Below are 16526 nucleotides of genomic sequence, written 5' to 3' on the forward strand. Positions count from 1 at the left end.
AACAAAAGGAGAATACACATCACAAAATTGACCTTAAATTTGTATCAATAAATGAAAATCTGTTCCAAAACAAAGTATTCATATCTATACCATAATCCCCTTTTTACCTAAAAAAGAATTGGCTGTGATCATTAACCATTTATAACCAAGTCCATTTAAATGAAAACAAACATTTATAAACAATATTTGGGAATTTGGGCATTGTTCATTCCAAACTTCTTCCTGCTGATAGGGGGCGCTGTCATGGGGATCCTAAGAAGATGGCTGTAGTCTGCAAGGCTGCCTTGTTCAAGCTGTTTTGAATGTTGGATCACCAGGAACGCTGTTTCAGGGGGTCTGGCTTACTCAAACCACATTAGTCTGGAAAGAATCCACAGCTTTTTATTTTCTGTGGAAACAAAAATAGAAATCCTTTTCCCCAGTAACTTGTCCTTGAACTTAAATTTTAGAGTCAAAGCATTTTTAAAATATATAAATTGAATTAATTCAGCAGCATTTGTTTTAACAGTTGTTTCCTCAGCAGTCAAACAATACAAAGACAATATAATACCATACAGTAACCAGATTCTCTCTGAGCTTTTCATCTTTACGTGGCTTTATTATTACTCTGTTTATTTTACTTTTGTTTTTTCATTTTTTGACACAGGGTTTCACTGTGTAACTCTTATCTGTCCTGGAATTTACTCTGCATACCAGGTTTACTTTGCAAATCACAGAGATCTGCTTGCCTCTGTCTCTTGAGTGCTGGGATTAAAGGTGTGTGCTGCCACACCCAGCTCCTCTCTGTCTTTTTAAAACCATTTTTTTTCTCTCCCAAGCCTACGTACTTTTTAAAACACACTGTAAACTTTTAGCGCTTTTGCTTAATGTGAATCTGTGTTTACTGTAAATCTTTATCTTTTTCTGGCCATAAGTCTTTATCTGTTAAACAACAACATTGTTAAAATGAAAGTCTTTGTTGTTTCTACCGTGGTTATTAAAGATGGTGGCAGGTACCTTTACCTCCAGCAATGAAAGCTGTGGTCACTGCCCTGGTCAATGCTGCCATCCAGCAGACATACTGCCGGCTTGGAGATATGGTCACTGCCATTGCCACCTCTCATACACACCAATAAATTGTTAGCAGAGTTTCTTAAAAGCCATGCGGTTTTTTGCTACTTATGCTGAGTCAGGAACCCTCCCTTAAAGGAGCCGCGCAAATATCTGCTTGTCTCCCGCAAAGCAGAGTTCAACCGAGAAAAATGCTGCTACCAAGAAACCTTGCTTGCCTCTGTTCTTTTGCTTCTAAAACCTTTTTTTTTTTTAAGCTTCTGTTAAATTTTAAGTGGAAGTTCTTATTAGCCACGTTGGGCGCCATTTGTAAGGAGTATGGTTTTTCCACCCGCTGCCTGGTCTTTTCCTGCCGCTGCGCCAGCCCCAAATAATACACAGAGACTCTGTATTTGATACAATGCTGTTGGCCTGGTTACTTGTTTCTTATTGGCTGGCTCCTCCTTACTACTTCCTCTTTCCTCCTTGTCTCCTAGTCCCTCCTATCTTGCTTTCCTATTGGCCAACAGTGCTTTATTCATTAACCAGTATGAGAAACATATATACATAATGGCATCTCCCATCATAGGACCTTGTAAGTCATGATGGGAGTTTGATGGGATACCTCTGGAAGGTTTCTAGAAGAGAAAAGACAGTCTACTTCTCACCTCAGGGTCATCATTCTGGCCACTGTGTGAAATAAAGGAATGAAAGCATGAAGCATCATTCAGAAGACAGATAATGGTGGTGACCTAGATTAGACATGGGACAGGAAAAAGAATTTTACACAGCAGCACCTAGTTTCTAGCTTTGTAGAATAAAGAAGTGGATGTATACAGGTAAATACTAGGAAACAAAGCAAAGAATTTACTAAGAGAGGATGCACTTTAAAGCAGGGATAGTATATTAGGAGGAGAAATAATCCAAGGACGGAACCTGGAGCAGAGAGCTTGGAAGATCAATGGCCAGTGCACAGAAGCAGGAGCACCCACATCACCACAGCATGGGTTTCTTGGATCATTTCCATAGTGGAGTTTCTTCTAAGTATGTTCTACATGTTACATATAGTAACTTCATGCATTACATTAACCTCCATCCAGGAGTGTGGGCTTTAGTATAAGAGATAGAGGTCCCTTTCACAAAGAACAGGCTACCTCTGCTCTTGTGCCAGTAGATGATGTGGCTTTAGCATGTTTGGTTCAACTCATCTGTGGATGCTGAAATGAAGCCATCAGGTACTGGAACTTGGGGAAATCCACACAAGAGGTAGAAGTTCCCAGTCATCAGCATGGTGATGAGATTTTGAACTAAGAGCACAGGTGCTATCACTCCAGGAAAGAGATAAACCCAGAACCAAGCCTTGATAATATCAAGTCAGGCAGGCAAGGAGCTAATAAAGCAGGGTTAAGAAGATGGCTAGGGAAGGTACAAAGCAAACAGGGAGATACCAATGCCATAGAACTCAAACGAAAAGGTTTTAAGTACAGATTACTAATAAAGTTTAATGATCCATCTCTGTAACAGCTGGACATACACACACACAAACACAAACACACACACAATCCTTATCTTTTATATATCCCTTCCTTTATCCTTAGCTGATTATCTATTAATGAAGCTAGTCTATTACATCACAAGAGATCTTTCCCTAAGCCTAAGCTTGTTTCACCTAACATGTCTTCTAGATTCACCTAAGCTATGGCAAATGACAGGAGTTCATTTTTTATTGAGTATTTTATTTAATATTCATATATGTATATAATGCATTTGGACCTAATCCACCCATCATTCCCTCTCCTCCACCTTCTCCTGTATCCTCCCTACTTTTATCTCCTAGCTTCAAGTGCTCTGTATTGTTTTAACATAATATACACCTGTCTGTATATGCATGAGTGTGGGACCACCTCTGGGTGCTGCATTTCTGAAGAATAAAAGACTCTCAATCTCCCAATAGCCAGCAACTGCCAATATGTCCTCAAATAAGGAAGGGTGGGTTTTCATGAGACCTCATCTTCATGCTGAGATCCTAGCTGGCTTAATCCTGTGCAAGTCTTGTACATGCAGTTCTAATGGTAATAGTGATGGAGTCTGTCTTATGGAGCAAGCTTAAATCCAAACAGAAAGAAGTTGGCTACTTCCATAACACTCCTGCCACTAGTCATCATTGTAGGATACAAGATTCATAGCTCAGTAATCCGTTTAATGACTTTTTTTCCCTAGTAGCATGCATAGAACCTTCCAGTAGGAATGAAGCTTCCAGATGAGTACCAGCTTGATTTCTCCAGGTCCTATAATTCACATATGTGGTGCTATCAAGTTTTGAAGAGTAACCAAGAGCAATGACAATAGCCTGTAATATTTGAAGTGCTACTTGACCCACTGACCAATAAAAGAAATCAGTGTACCTGGGCACTCACTGGGCTTTTTATTTGATAGCTAGTGGCCCCTTTTGTTTGTTTGTGTGTGTGTGTGTGTTAAATATATTTATATATTTTAGGAAACCTCTGCAGTAATGGGTTTCTATACAGCACTTTCAAAGGTCTTTAGTGTTAGTTAGCCTTCACAATACTCCCTCCTCTATGCTTCCCTCCTATCCCCCACCTCATTCCCCTACTTAATCCTTGTGGTTCAGTCATTCCCTTTCCCACTTCTTACCAACTGCATCTATCTCCCCTAAATGGACTCTTACTATTTCCTTGCCTTCTGTGGGTACTCCAATGTAAACACACATCTAAAAATTCAAAGCTAACATCCCATATGAGATAAAACATGTGGCATTTGTTTTTCTGGGTTTTAGATAGCTCACCTACAATGATTATTGTAATATTCCATCATGCACATGTACATACCATATGTATATGTACATGTACATATGTTATATACATATACATATGGTATAATTGCTTCTCTGTATATTCGTTCCCCATAGATTTGTAAATTTACTATGAGTGAATTAAAAATAAAAAAATTAAAAGATTTGATTTCTATTTAAGGGATTTTAAATGTTAGCTCACATTCAATAATTTTTGGGGAAAGGGAAACACTGATAACATGGCATCTTACATAAACCCATAACTCCTTTTTTTTATAGGTAAAACATGCTTGCTAGGATAACTCTTACAAATCATCTAGTGTCCAGCTTGGTGGCATCAATATGAGTCTCACACTGCAGAGAGCACAGCAGCTCATCAAGTAATAGCCTATGGTTGCTCTGGGAATGGGTCCAACAGCTGGGTGCACTAACAAGCTCTCCAATGATTCTTCTTCAGGCAAAGTGCTGTATTATAGGGACCTTCAGGCCTTTAATGTCTTTCTTAGATAATGGATAATGCAACAGCATCCTGGGATAAACTATCCAAACCTTGAGCTGCTAACCAGGCATAAGCTGGCAATTTGGAGTGGCCAGTAGTGAGAGAACAGAGATATGCGAAGATCTATTCCAGGGCCCCCGAAGAAATGATGCTGGAGGTAGCAGAACAACCATGCACCCTGACTTGGTTGTTGTACCCACAGCTCCCAGTATGTGATTCCTTCTTGAGGATTCTCCATCTCAGTAATTCTGCTATCCAGGGATTATGGCCAACTGGAAATACATTAAATTGCAAATCACCTTCCCCATGTGGGCCAAAAGAAGCCCTGGAAGGATTCATTAAAGTATAATGGCACCTGCCAATATTGCACACCTCACTGTAGTGAGGCCACTGCATACAGATTATCTGTCTCAAATATGGCCACTCCATAATGAGCTCCTCCAGGACCAGCTCCTAATGGAAAACAGGAGAAAGGAGGCAACTTCACAGAACAAAAAACTTCCAGGGGCAGCAAGAACACAGGGCTGGAGCTTCCTTTTGCCTGTCATTAACTCACTGCACATCACTGGCTCTGTCCCCTCAGCAAGGACACGAACTGCTTCTAGTGCCTCCTACACTTCAATGTGCATAAAACCAACCCAGCAGACCCAGGACTAAGGCTGTCCATGGGATGCTGGAGCTAACAGTGCCAATCAAACTTCTAGAGGGTCAGATCAAGCAGAGTGCTGCTCCCACCCTGAGGTGGACTCTTAAACTTCACAGAATGTGATCCAAGAGTGTATAGACTCAACAGCCAGGGACGGAGTGCATACATTCTATAAACATTTAACATATCTGACGTGCTCATTCAAAACACAGATTCCTGAGTTCCTGCATTAGAAGTTCATATTCAGCTGGGCTGCAGCGGGGGAGCATTGTGTTGTTTGTGCACTTCCAAGGGGATGTCCTGAGAGGCTGAGAACTACAGGACTGGATTATGCCAAAGGTTCTTACTCTTCACATTGTATTGCATATGAAATATACATGTCTGTCTCCTTTCAGTCAAAGTTCCCTGAAATTTTGATGGATAAACTCCATGTCATTTTCTCTGTGCCTGGCTCAATTGTCAACTGTTAGGCATTTCCATTTTTGCCCTGAGCAAATACAGCTGTTAGAGACAGCACAAGAGGCATGGAGACAGGAGGGCACATTCAGAATAGACAGACATTCACAGTTACTCATGGATACAGCAATCTTTCTCCCTAGGGGAGACCCCAGTCTGTGTCAAGGAGTGCTAGCAAGCAGCCAGGATATGAGCCAGTCACTAGGGCCTCATTGGGGATGAGTGTGACCTAACCTGCTTGTGTCATGTCAAGTAAAGTCATATGTAGACAGTGAGGAAGTATTAAAAGTCTCCCATGCCCAAAGCTTAGCAGTCATCCTGAGGCCCATCTCCTGACCTGGCAGTCTATAAGCAATTTGCAGTGGAACATAATGGAAGAGTCTGCATGAAGGAAATGCTGTACACTCAACCCGACTGGAATAACAGGCCAAACCCAGGCTGTGCTCAGAGAGGAGCATGTGCTGCCATCTCCTGGCTGCAGCTGGTCTATGCCAGAGCTATTCAGATAGTCTGCAATCTCAAATCAGAAATTCTGGAGTGTCTATCTACACAGAGAGAGAGAGAGAGAGAGAGAGAGAGAGAGAGAGAGAGAGAGAGAGAGAGAGAGAGAGAGAGAGAGAGAGAGAGAGAGAGATTATCCTTGGCCTCCTTAGCTGGACATATTGAGATGTGTGACTAACAGGTGGAAAAAGCAGAAAGACCAAGTTGAGAAGCAGGATGGATATAAAGTGAAGCTGAATGATAAACCACTGTGCGGAGAGGAAACTATGCTCCTTGGATGGTCTCAGGCTTCTCCTCATGTGTAATTTATTTCCTGTTGCTGTGTTAAAAAAAATCGACAAAGGCAATTTAGTAGAAAGAAGATTTGTTTTAGCTCATAATACCATGTCATAATCGGTATAATAGTGAAGCCACAGTGGGAGGAGCTTGAGAGAACTAGTCGTATCACAACTATAATCAGGAACAGAAAAACGAACACATGCATGTCTGTGTTCAACTCACTGTCTCCTTTTTTATACCCAAACCCATAGGACAGTGCCATACATACATACGCTACATATCCACACATATCCACATCATATTCCACATCAGCTAATGTGATAAGGACAATTTTTCTACAGACGTGCCCATAGTCCTGCCTGATCTAGACAGTCCCTCTCTGGGTTTCTCTTCCCAGGTGATTGTAGATTGTGTAGAGATCACAATAAAAAAAACTATCCACCACACCCACATCCCAGACACATGGTGGAGCCAGATCATGTTCATCTCAGGATTCCAACCAAACTGCTCTGATCCAATAATCTTGGCCAGGCAAAGGAGAAATGGGGTCTGTAACAGCCTTGGCTGCCACTCAGGATTGGGCCAGCTTGACTTGCTCCAGGCTTAGCCCTCCTTTGATGGCAGCAAAGGCACAGCCAGGAGAGAGCACTTATCATTTCTCAGAGGAGAGAAATGAATGTGTCATAAAGAAATATTTTCAACCAGTGATCTCCAAGGCAAACAAGCATCAAATAGAAAATTTCCTACTTCCCTAATAGCAGACCATGCTGGCCATTAAGTAAAGTGCTTGCCACATAAAGATGGGGACCCGAGATTGATCTGCAGCACCCACATTTCTAAAATATGTTTTTACACTTTATATGTGCAGTCAACTTCAGGAAAAACTATTCTGGTTTGCTGTGTTGAGTTGGCATTGTACAGAAATAACAGCCTAATTGGTCTAGAAACATTAAGCTTATTTTCTTCCATTTGTCCAGGGGTAAGGCACTACATTAAATATGTAAGGCCTTATCTATGTGTATTTGATTACAGAAACTAATAAAGTATTCTCTAAATAATGAAAGAAGAAAAACCTTGGTTTAATTGGTGCATTGGGGCTAGCCTGTAATAAGGAAGTGGAGACCAGAGGCTCTCTAGGACTTGGTGGCCAGCAAGTACAGAGGAATGAATGAGTTACTGGTTCAGTGAGATACACTACTAAAAACAGTAAGGCAGAGAGAGATTGAAAAAACATCCAATGTTGATCTCTGATCTACACACACACACACAATTTGTGTGAGTCTGGCAAGAGACAAGAACCACCTGGAACAGATCTAGAAGCCAGGGTACCCCTGGGAGATTTTTAAAATACAAGGCTTGTAGGTGAGTAAACTATAGAGAAAGAAAAGATAAAATAAAAAAGGAAAGGGGATCTAGAGAGAAGAGGTAAAATGAAGAGCCAAAAACTAGTGAGGCCAACCTTATCACACACTCATCACGCATGGTGTGTGCCTTTTCTCTCCACAATATCCTGCATATCCAGTATCATTTACACTTGCTTTCAAAGAACATACAAAGTAGGTCTGCAGAAAAGAAACCCAAGAAATTACCACACTAAGCCAGTGATGGGTGGTGAATATAGTGCTTCAATTCTATAACACTAATGTGAAGTCTAAAATGGAAAGAAGAAAGGGATCAAAGAGGGTGACATCATCTCACTGGGGCTCTGAAATCATGGAGTATGTAGGAATGGGATTTCAGGCATTTGATGCAGGAGAAGGCATGAACTGAAATAAGACAGAAATAGATTTGAGAATATAGGACTATCCTTCTGGATAAAATGCAGGTACAAGAAAGGACCTGTCAAGAACAGTAGAAAAGGCAAGTAGACCAAACTGAGGAGCAGGATGGTGAGATGAACTCGAATGGCAACTTAAGTCTTTCCATACACAAAAGGAACCCTACAAACTACAAGCAAGACAAAAGGCAATTAGAACTGTTCCTTAAGAACACTCAGTCCCGACAGGATAAAAAGAACCCATTTCCAGGGCTGGAGAGATGGCTCGGTTGTTAAGAGCACTTTTTTCTCTTCCAGAGAACCCAGATTGAGTCCCAGTTCCCACATGGTGTTTCCTAACCATCCATAACCCCTGATATGATGCAACAAACATACACACACACACACACACATATCCAACAGGCATGTATACGCACAAATCTAAAAGAACATAAACAAAATAACAAAAAAAATGTTAAAACTTTGACATACAAGAAAGAAAAAAGCATGTGTCCAAGGGGCGAGGGTCTCCTATCCACTGAGTCTGTACTTTGTAATTAGATCTAAAGAAGTCAACAATATGTCCCAGTATTCATATTATCAGGATTACATCTGCCAGTTATGGCTTCCTGTATACTCATTGCCAGTTTCTACTCGATGAACAACCCTGGAGAGCAATAATGCCCTCTGCATCTCACTGGCCTCCGTTCAGTGCTACATCTGAGTATCCTCCTTGAAGGATAAAACTCATGACCATTGAAGTTCAAAGCAACTGTGCTGGAGATCTGGGTGGTTCTACAGCCACCATTACAGAGACTGAGGACTCCCTCTTTGGAGCCCTCACAATGGGGACATGTCGGACTTCTCTGACTCCCCACCTGCCCAGTGAGGAGCTTGTACAACAATGCCACTAAACAATTACAGCAGCTAGCCAAATGCCTGCATGTATAGAGAGAGGTGAAGGAAACCTCATCATGGCTGTGGGTGGGGGTTTCTTTCTCAGAGATTGATTTGTCAAGCAAACTTGCTAGATATCTCAACTTTAATTGTAAATGACTAGGTCCCTTTGTTCACAGCCAGATAATCAAATTCAGTATATTGGAAACATGTTTCAGTCTATTCTGGGTTGGTTTTTTTTTTTTTCAATTTTAAATAAATAAGAGTTCTTTCCAAGGCAGCTTTTTATTTTCTTTGCTTCACAGCCTGATTAATGATAGGCTCAGCTCCACATAAAGCCTAGGGAAGTGGGGGAAGGAGTGGGGAATAAATGCAAAGGCCTAGACATCTCAGCTCTCTCTTGGCCCACTGGCTGCTCCTGGATGCGAACTGGCATCAGACCAGAGCTGGATGCCATAGGCAGGCGCAGTCTAAGTCCAAATCTGTGGCTGAGCTCATTATCCTTTCCAGCCCCAGCCAAACAGTCTTGAAAAGCCAAGTCAAAATCACCCAGATCCTCCAGAAGCCTGACTGCATGTTTTCTTTGAGTGTGCCATTTTACCTACAAAGAACATTGATATATTTGGGAATGGGATCTTGAGGTTGAGATGAGAATCTAATTTCTCCTGGTCATAGAATGTTAGCCAAGGCATGTCTCTCTCTCTGAACTCCAGCCTTCTCTTCTTTAAAATGGGCTACACATGGCTGGGAAGATGGCTCAGTCAATGAAGTGCTTACCATACAAGCCTAAGGACCTGAGTTCAGACCACCAATACCCATGCAAAACTCAAGCATGGTAGTGTGTACCTGTAATCTGAGTTCCAGAGAGATGAAAACAGGAGGATTCCTTGGGCTCACTGGCCAGCCACTCTAACCAAATCACCAAGTCTATCCAGGGTCAATGAGAGACCCTGTCTCAAAAAAGCAAAGTAAAGCATAGTTGAGGGAGACACTTAATATCAACATCTGGCCTCCATACATGCATGTGTGCATGCATGCACACGTCACACACGTACACATGCATACACACACACACATACACACTCACTCACTCACATGCACATGCACACACCACTATCCCTTGCAGACTTGTTGGGAGGATTAAATGAAACAAATGGGTATGGCAGTACCTGGGCAGCAACAGGGTGTGTGCTTAGGCTGCATGACACTTGACCATTCCAACATTGCTTTAGAAGATGAAGAGGGTGACTCTACAGAAGCCTGCAGAAACCGTGCAGACAGACGCCTCCCTGAGCTGCAGAGGCCCTGGGTGACACTAACAGTGATATTACTGTTACAATAAGAAGAAAGTATGACAATTAGGGTGTTACACTCAAACAGTTAAACTCTGCATCATTTCCTGATGAGCACAGAATGTCTGGGCCACTGGCCCCACTTATGGCAGAATCAGGAGCCTATTTCCATTTTCAGTCTATTAAAATGCAGAAGGGTGGATGACAGAAGCATATGTTCCTGAGTCTCCAATGGTAAAGAAGGGCAGAACTTCCGCAATGGGGAAATAAAACAATAAAAAGGGGTTCACGAGGAATCAGAACTAACAATTTCCCTGGCAGGTTAGCTTTATGTCACACCTGTTCTAAAGGCTTACTTTCTTCTGCCTCAGTGACATTTTGCATATTTTACCCACAATGCCTTGAAGCCATTTAGCTTTCAATAGGTGGCTTTGGCAGTTCTCCTAACCTAATTAGGTACCTGCCTAAGCCAAGGGAGTGACTTTTTTTTTCCTGGCCAAAGTTGGCTTCCCAGGACCACAAGCCTGTCCAGCACATCTGAGTCCAATGCAGTGCATATGGTGGACATCACTTATGCAGTGTGACAACAAATGCTCCAATCTTTCATCTTTGCCTGATACTTATAGCCTATTGGATTTCCTTTGCAGGACATTATCCATGATATTGCCTGGCAAATTACTTATTCATGGGTTATTGTAGTAAACTTGTAAGCAGATGGAATTTTAGATTTTCTCTCCTGTCTCAAAGAAAAATGAACAAGGGATAGAAGACACCTACACATCTCCTCTGTCATTGTCAGCTGGAGGGTGATCTAAGTTACACAGTTCACACAGTACATAGCTCTGTGTTTCTCTCCTTTATTCTGCTACAAAGGAGAGTTCTGAATTGACAGCTTCCCTGGTGTAAGCCACAGCCAGATGTTGGGCTGCTCCTCTTCCCAGGCAGGCCCCTGCACCTCTCCTGGCTTTGGCATTCATTCACAAACCCTGACTTCTGTTCCCCTTTGCTTTTCAACTTCATGTCCTGAATCATGGTCTCACCTTCAAAGCTTCTCAGAGCTCTCTGCCCTGACAGACCTAAATTCTCATATTTCCATCAGGGTCTGTCTAACAGGCCTCTAATTAACTTCTGGCTCTCCAAGTTACAGAGCTCATTTGCTGACTCACAAGAGACAGCCAAAGGAAGTCCTTCATTAGCATTCCTGAGCTGCTTATTAGCTAGTGGTAGAATCACACCACCTGAACTGTCAAACCCATCCTCCTGCACAATGGAAACATAACTACATTTTGATTAACAGTACTTTACCTCCAGCAAGCAGTTCAGCACTATGGCAAGAGGGCATCAAGTCCACACAAGGCAGACTCCTATTGCGAAGGAGATGGGAGCAAGGCCCACAAGCATGAAACAAAATTCACTATGCAAGTAGAAAGGATGCTCATTTTCTTCAGTGGTGTAGCCATTTACCAATAAATAATCCCACCCATATTCACTCAAACAACCCTAATTAAATTCATTGTGTCTAAAAAGCAAAACAGCACACACACACATACACACACACACACAAAGACAAAGACATGAAAGCGTGGGAAACTGTTAAGAAGGGGTTCAGCAGGAGTGAGAAGGGGATGAAAGGATGTAATGAGGGGTGAAATGATCAAAATACACTATATGCATTTAAAAATTGTCAAAGAACAAAAGAATTGAAATATTTGATAGAATATTTGACAGAAATATACAAAATAAATAAATATTTTAATTTAGTTTATTTGAACAATCAAGAAAAATAAAAAAGGAAAGGATGTAAGAATGTTAGAAGTCAGCACAACCAAGTTAAGGCACTCAGCAAAAGAAAGTTGGTTTAACATTTTGAAAACATCTGTATAGTTTGCCAATTTAAAATAGCAAAAGTGAAAAGAAAATACAGTATAGTTGGTTTAATAACTGAAGGAACAATTGAGTGATAAAAATCCAATATCAATTCATAACTGAAAAGGAAAAAATAACATTTTTACCAGAAAGTAGTAAAATAGGACTTGAGTTGGTTGAATATAGAGACTGAGAATCCCATTTACCTTGTATGGATATAAACTGCTGAAGGCTTTTCCTTCTGAGACTGGGAGCAAAGCCAGGGGGACACCATCAGTCTTTCCATTTTCTGAATAGATTGGAAAATTATATTGGAGGGGGGAAAACATCTAACTCACACTACTGACAAAAGTCAAGTCCAGGTACATCATAGATGTGTGTATGGGAAATGAGACAAGAAAGCTTCTAGGCAACCCTGTAGGAGAATTCACCCTGATGGTTCCAAAGATAAAAACAGCACTGCTGTGATGTACAGCAAAGAATAAACTGATCTACATAGAAGCTGCTGTGTTTTCAAACACAACACCATTAGAGGCAAAGACATCATACGAGAGAGAGAGAGAGAGAGAGAGAGAGAGAGAGAGAGAGAGAGAGAGAGGTTATCCGAACTATACAAACAACTTCTGCAAGTCAGTTGCAAAGACAACTCAATGTAAAAAGCAAAAGACTTGAATGGTATTATAGGACATTTCTAAGTAAGAGATTAAGAATTACCTGCTCACTCAGAGAGGGCCCCCAATGACATACCAGACTAATGAATTCACCCAAGTCTAACTCTGAAAATCAGGGAATTTAAATGGAACCAGGATGAAGGCATGCTTATAGGACCATGGGCAGCAACACTCTGAGGCAGGTCTCCTTCTTGTGTCAGTTGTTAACTACTTATGTATCCTTAAGGAGGGGAGGAGGTCTCATGTGCTACACAGGCCACCTGGTTGGCTACTTAATGTGCTCTCTCATAATCCCCCTCCCACTCTCCATGAGGGAATGTTACCCAGTTACCCAATGTTACCAGGGTTTCATGAAGTAAATCACAGTTACTCTGAAGCAAAGGATACAACATACCTAGAGGACAGAATACCACAATAAATGATCATCTTACAAGGGAAGTATCTGAATGGTCAACAAACAGAGAAAATTTTCTTAAAAACAGTAAGACTCATGGAAATATACATTTAAGCCATATTATGACATCAGACCTCCTTAAGTATGGAGAAGACTATTCCAAGTACTAATGCATATGTGGATCATTTGGATCTCTCCTGAATTGCTGGCAAAGGTGTCAACCAGGATATTCATTTTAAGAAAGTGGAAAGACCCACTCAAGTTAAACATACACAGCCTCATGAACCAACAAGACCAATAAAAATGCAGGTATGTGTATACCAAAAGATGCATTCAAGAATAAAGACCTCTGGGTAAGATGCCAGACTAGGGGCTGGTGTGATGGCTCAGTTGGTAAACTACAAAAGCATGCAGACCTGAGTTAGGATTCCCCAACAACACATAAAAAAACCAGGTGTGGCAGTATGTGCCTTCAATCTAAGCTCTGAGGAGGCAGAGACAAGTGGACCCCCTACAATTTGCTAGATAACCATCCTGACCTAATCAGTGAGTTTCAGGTTCAGTGAAGACCCTGTCTCAAAATACAAAGGAGAATGCAACTGGGAAGATGTCAACATCTAGCCTCCATAAACATGGAGACACATGTACACACACCTGCACACTTCCCTGCACACACTCTCACACAAACATACATGCACACATGTGCACACATAGAGAGACAACACACATACACACACACACATCACACACACACACACACACACACACACACACACACACACACACACATACTGGATGATGACTCTTTGTGTCCTAGAGGATACAAAGCATCAGGGTATGAAAAGGTTAACTCTACCCAGAGAAAGAAATTTCTCAACAGTTTGAGAAATTCACAAAATGGGTGACAAAGCAGCCAAAAGTGAAAAGTGCATAGAATCAGAATAACAACAATGAGAAGATAGGTGAGCCCAAAACACCTCCAGCCACATAGCTGCTCATCAAAGGGAGGGAAGGCAGAAGACTCATCTGAAAAGTAAGCTTGTTGGTTCTGCTGAAAAGAGACTACCTTACCAAAGGACAAGCTCACAGTCCACCCAAGCCTTAAATCCAGTTGCAGGTTTGCTGAGATAGTAACTTCTCTGGCTGTTAAGGTCAACAGTAGAGAGAAATACCCCAGCTCAGAAGCCTGAGAACAGGGGACAGTCTCAAGTGAATGCGCCTGGAATCAACCTGCTGCATTTCCTGGGTAGAAGACAATTCCAGAAAGCTGTTGCAGAGAGTGGGACACAAAAGATGTAAAGGTGGCAGAAGGCTTTAGCCCAGACAGTGATGGGTATAGGCAAATGCAGTCCCACCCTCGGTGTCCAAGAACAGATCTGAGGATAAGTTGGTGTCCAAAGCCCTGACCCTGATGTCAGTGAGTGATCAACCTCTGTAGCTGTCACGTCTGTTATGAAGTTCACTGGGCTCCAGAAGACTACTCACACCAACAACTGCACACCCCTAGCAGTTGCTGAGTGCTGTAGTTGCTTTCTCTACTTTCAATTTACTTAGGAGACTACACACACACACACACACACACACACACACACACACACACCTAGCCCATTAGTCATCCTGGGAGTTATGATCTGGGGAGTTTTGAGAGAATAGGAGAACTGCCCAGCACAGACTGTAAAACTAAGTGTGTCCAGTAGAACCCCCTGGTATGCAAAGAAAGGAAGTGTTAAAGTTAATGAAGTTCCGAAAAACACTGAACACTTGTCCTATACAGGCTCATCACCAGCATAAGCCATAGGAATGAAGAGTCCACAAGTTCAATGAAGCCTATTCCCCACATGTGCCACTTGTCTCCAATTTTCAAATTCCTGGGGTGGGGACTGTTCTACACTCTATTTCTTCTTCTTCTTCTTCTTCTCCTCCTCCTTCTCCTTCTCATGTTTTTCATTCTCATGTTTTATTCTTTCTTTGTATTTATCATATTAAAAAACTGAGAAGAATTAAAGATTATCACCAAACTGTAAAAAGCTATGGGATATAAATAGGAGCTGAGATACAAAGCAAAGGTATATACAATCTATTCCATAAAACTGTGATTGAATTTGTTTTCAAATCTAGAGAGCTGGACATACAAGCATGTAAGACATTTAAAACCCTAAATAGTCATGACCAGAGAAGAAATTTTTGTGAAATATTATAGCTAAGACATTAAAAATACAAGTCAAAAAACAGTATCAAAACCGCAGGAAAAAAAAATTCCAACTCTCTTACAAAGACAAATACATCAGTCTAACATCAGATCCTTCAACCCTAAAATCCAGATAAACATGAATGACATATTTAAACTGTGAAAATAATTGTTTATTGAAAGTGCTATGTCTAGTAAAAGTATCTTTTACAATTGGAAGAGAAAAGGGTATATTTCAGAGCAAGATTAAAATCAGGAAAATGATGACTTCTGTCTTAGTTAGGGTTTCTATTGCTGTGAAGAAACACCATGACCATGGCAACTCTTATAAAGAAAATATTTAATTGTGGTAGCTTGCTTACAATTTTATAGATTCAGTCTATCATCATCATGCCAGGGAGCATGGCTTCATGAATAGTGCCACCTACATCTTGATCAGAAGGCAACAGAAAGTGGACTGTGACAGTGGGCAGTATCTTAAGCATAGGAAACCTCAAAGCTCACCCTCACAATGAGACACTTCCTTCAACAAGGCCATACCTATTCCAACAAAGCCACACCTCCTAATAGTGCTACTCCCTATGAGCTTATTGGGGGCCAAATACATTCAAACTACTACAACTACCAAGCCAGAGCTGTAAAAGATACTTAAAATAATATGGAAGTCAGACAGTTTCAACAATGAGAATGTAACAAATAATAAATCCCAAGAGAAAACCAGATTAACAAAATAGAATTAGGAAGAATCTAGCATGTATAATGCAGTAAACCAGCAAATCTCTAATACAAACAAAGACTAGAACACAAAGAGAATATAGATACAAAACAATAATCCAACCAAATAGAAAACAAAATCAATTAGTCAATATCTCTCAGTAATAATTCAACTCACCAATAAAGATGCAGACTAGTTGACTAAATTAAAACATAAGACCCCAACAATCTAATGTCTCTATGAAACATATCTCATTGGCAAAGAGATCCACAACTGTGGGTCAAAGTATAGAAGCCAAATTATCAAGCAAATAGAAGCTGAAATCAAGCTGGTATTATTGATACATGATAATAAAAAAGAATGCAAACAAAATTAGTCAGAAGAAACAAAGAAAGTAATCATTTATTACTGAAAGGAACAATTCATCAAGAAGATCAATAATTATAAAAATGTACATGCTGAATAATAGAACTCCCAATTTGTAAAACAAATGGGCTGGACCTAAAAGGTCAAATAGATACTGAT

Source organism: Phodopus roborovskii, unplaced genomic scaffold, assembly GCF_943737965.1.
Source record: "Phodopus roborovskii unplaced genomic scaffold, PHOROB, whole genome shotgun sequence".
Classification (NCBI taxonomy): Eukaryota; Metazoa; Chordata; class Mammalia; order Rodentia; family Cricetidae; genus Phodopus; species Phodopus roborovskii.